The sequence below is a fragment of the Physella acuta genome, unplaced genomic scaffold (assembly GCF_028476545.2).
Source record: "Physella acuta isolate Inbredline_101_S28 unplaced genomic scaffold, ASM2847654v3 ptg000804l, whole genome shotgun sequence".
Lineage (NCBI taxonomy): Eukaryota > Metazoa > Mollusca > Gastropoda > Physidae > Physella > Physella acuta.
Window position 1 is genome coordinate 500,812 of NW_026732322.1, and position 4,189 is coordinate 505,000.

At 35.9% G+C, this 4,189-nt stretch overlaps 1 protein-coding gene across 1 annotated transcript in view; it reads left to right on the forward strand.

The window, feature by feature from the left end:
- The first annotated feature begins 219 nt into the window (after positions 1 to 219).
- LOC131951187 (uncharacterized) overlaps positions 220 to 4,189 on the forward strand; it is a 34,315-nt gene continuing 30,345 nt past the window's right edge. Inside the window, exons 1-2 of the mRNA XM_059313525.1 lie at positions 220 to 375; positions 4,100 to 4,189. The exon at positions 4,100 to 4,189 is cut by the window's right edge and continues 697 nt beyond it. The gene's annotated coding sequence lies outside the window, so the exon portion shown is untranslated. The remainder of the gene's footprint in view (positions 376 to 4,099) is intronic.

Consider the following 4,189-nt stretch of genomic DNA (forward strand, 5'->3'; position numbering starts at 1 on the left):
GCTCGTTAAATCTTATGTAATAAGCCGCGTAGACTAATTAATTTTTCTGAGGATCTGAAGACTGACTTCCGTTAAAACGTTTTAACCTCACCTGACGTCAGGAGAGGTGGGGGGGGGGGGGGTGTCATTAAAAAAAAAAACTTCACCGCGAACTGCGCATGCTCCACCACGATTCTGCGTACTGTGTTCGGTAGGACGCGTTTTTTTTTTTTTATTTCTCTTTGTTTAAATAACGGGAATTTACAGTAGATGGAGGGGAGTTAATCTAACATAGGGGAGTTAATCTAACATTTTCATCGAAGGTGTGACGAGAGCTTATCTTATAGGCTTAAAAACGTGCTAGTGAAAAGAAAAAAACAAGACAGAAATTAGAAGGTAATGCACCATTTACTTTTATACTTTAATAATTTTGTTTGTGTTTACATTCTACTCCTCTTGGATATTTTAACTTAATAGTATAAAAACAATACAGAACATAAAATTTTAAAAGCTTAATAATAAAATATCCATTTGTTAGTTGCTGAATGTTCCACATAATGTTATATCAAAGCTGTTGTAAATTTGTAATTTAAAATTTGACGCAAATAATAGAATCAAATTAATTTTCTGCTGTTAAAGAACTTTATGTGAACTACTACTGTTAATGTTAATATCGATTTTTGTAATGATAACTAACATTTTAATATCTTAAAATTTAGAATATAATTTATAAAAAACTATTTTTATAGTTTGTTTATGGTATTACTCCGATTTTAACAGCTTATTTTGAATATTACTCAATTATTTGACATCATTATTAATGAACTAGCGGAAAGTTGCCTGAAAGTTAAAATGTATTTTCTGTCCGTTGTCTACACGAACATTTTCTGTTTACCGTAGCTGCTTATAAATCATACAGCATTTTGTATAACTAACAGACGAAAAATAGAGTTGCTTTTTCTACCATTGCGGACAATTCATACTCTCATAAGAAATGTAAACTTGCTTCCAAAAGTATGTGTAAATGAGGTGATGATTATTTTAGTCTCATCATTGTATAAAATGCTATAAGGAGAGGCTATTTTGGATCGTTTTAGAACAAAATAAACGTTAAGAACAAAATAAACCAAACCGGTGACTCGCGTTCTATTTAATTTGGTATTGATACACAATCATTCAGTTTAGTGGCGTAGCGAGGGGGGGGGGGGGGGGGTTACGGGGGGTGCGGAACGCACCGGGTGACACCATTCAGGGGGGTTACACAAAGGCAAAAAATAGCTAAATATATAGAGAAAAATGATAATTACACTTAATTAAGTGATTAATTCGAGTGTTAAAAAGTGTTTTAAGAGCAAATTTGATAAATCTCGACAACGGTGGAGGGGGGGGGGGGGTGCAAATCGAAAGTTTGAAGGGGGTGGGGTGCAAATCTGAAATCGTAAATTGCAAGTTTGTCCCCGGGCGCCGGGAAAGGTCGCTACGCCTCTGGGGGGGGGGGGCGGGGGGGGTGACACCATTAAGTGCCTACCGGGTGACACCCGACCTCGCTACGCCACTGATTCAGTTCCATTACTTACTTCTACATTATGTTATATGCCTATAGTCTATGTTCCGAATTGAAAAGTAAGCTGGCCAATATAGTGTAGTAACCCTTTTGAACTTTACTGTCTAGGTTGCAGGTGAAGTAGAACTGTATCTGTTTCACTGACCTCGACATAGTTAGGGATAGTGTGGTCAGCAATATGCCCAGCCGCCTTTGTTTTAACTAACCCCAGTCAGGTACCCATTAGTGCTAGGTCGACTCTGGGAAGCCGAAGGGTTAGCAGTCGACCGCTCTACCGTTCGACCACTCCGCCCCTTGTGTAATTAAAGTGTTATATTTATTAATTTGAAATCACGGTTTAGCTTTCACTTATTTTAAGCTTTTATTTGCAAAATAGTTTATGAGCTTAACTCAATTTAAGATGCTTTAAGTGGATTTATTAATTTAGACAGTTGAAATATTCTAGAAAATATTCATTTATACTTTGTAAATTAGCATTAATTACAAACAAGTGTTTTCTTTAAAACATGTTGTATTAACCAGTTCAATACATGTGATCGATATGGAATATAAATTTAAAATAGGCAGCTTATATAAATCGTATAAATTTTGACTCTTTCAACTACTTATTTTTAAATGTAATCTACTTTTAACATGGTAAATAGTCTCTTCAAAAATTAATTCTTGTTTTTATTTTTCAAATTGGATTACAGAAAATGTTGTTAATACATTGCTTGACAATGGGCAGTCTAAGTTTTGCCTTTTTCAAATTGACCGAACATTTAAAAGTAATTTACTTTTACCATAGCAACCAGTCTCTAGATCATTTTTTTTAGATCTTAACTCGAGTTAAAAAAAAAAACAATAATGGTGATATTTGAAATAGTATATTTGGCAACAATATTTTAATTTGTAGTAACACTTTACTTTAATGCACTTCACTACTTATCTTGTCTGTATAACAAAACAAAACAAGTTACAAAACAATATTTGAATATTTAGAAATACAATATTTGACAAAACACATTTTTTAAAAATATATAACACTTTACTCCGTGTCTTGTATGTGTAACAAAAAGAGTTACAAAACAATTATGTAAATATTTGAAATACAATATTTGACCCAAAAAATTTTTTTTTAATAAGTAACACTTTACTTTAGTGCACTTCGCTCCGTATCTTGTCTGTATAACAAAGCGAGTTACAAAGCAATTATGTTAATATTTGAAATACAAAATTCGACCAAAATTTTTTTTAGTATATAACACTTTACTTTAGTGCACTTCTCTCCGTATCTTGTCCGCGTAACTAATGGTTTCATTTAACTTCACGCGGTGACGTAAGTATGTTGGGCGGCGCCCGGCGTCAAGTCCAACCGCCCCAGCCCACCCCGTCGCTCGCTGCCACATGTCAGGGTTATTTACGACCCTGACCCAGTCTGTTGCAGGTTCCGACGTGCAGGGTCACCGTCGCATGCCTGCTCGTTTCCCAGGCCAGTTTAGGGTCAGATCTGTCTCGGCTACAGCTGTTTTTTGTAGGCCTGGAGACGTGGGTCATTTTTCGTAGGGGCTGGGAACAGGTCATTTTTGTAGAGGCTGGGAACAGGTCGTTTTTGTAGGGGCTGGGAACAGGTCATTTTTGTAGGGGCTGGGAACAGGTCGTTTTTGTAGGGGCTGGGAACAGGTCGTTTTTGTAGGGGCTGAGAACAGGTCATTTTTGTAGGGGCTGAGAACAGGTCATTTTTGTAGGGGCTGGGAACAGGTCATTTTTGTAGGGGCTGGAGACGTAGGTCATGTTTGTAGGGGCTGGAGACGTAGGTCATTTTTCGTTGGGGCTGGGAACAGGTCATTTTTGTAGGGGCTGGAGAGGTACGTCATTTTTATAGGGGATGGAGACGTAGGTCATTTTTGAAGGAGCTAGAACAGGTCATTTTTATACTAGTTGGAAGCTGGTCGTTTTGTAGTGACTGGAGACGAAGGTCTTTTTGTAAAGGGATGGAAAAAGTCATTTTTCGTAGGGGCTGGAAAATAAGTCAATTTTATACTAGCTGGAATGTGCTCATTATGGGCCTGATAATTGAAAAAATAAGTAATAAATTTGTTATTAGGATAGAGAAAAAATATGATATGCATCTAGATATTATTTCAATGCACGTAAAATGAGTAGACTGTGTAATAGTTATAATAGTAAAAATAACATAATAATAATAATAATAATAATAATAATAATAACAATGATAAAAAGTAATAATAATAATAATAATTATTATTATTATTATTATTATTATTATAATATTAATAATAATAATAACAACAATAATAATAATCATAAAGTAATCATAATATTAATCAAAATTAAGATAATCATTACCATACATAATAGTAAGAAGCGTCTCGAAAAGTGAAGACAAATATTCAAGACTCATTAAAATGTGTTTCATCAACCCCCCCCCCTCAAAATACGATCTTCTCTCTCTGTCTCTCCATCTCTCTCGCTCTCTCTCTCTCTCTCTCTCTCTTTCTCTCTCTGTCTCTGATTTCCTCAAAGAACTATCGCTTCTGTACCGTACTTCCCCAGGTTGACCCTCTGAGTGATCTGATGACGTCACCGACACGCCGGTAAACCGCCCGGCCAGGTGACATCCGTGACAGCCGAGTGTCTATAATG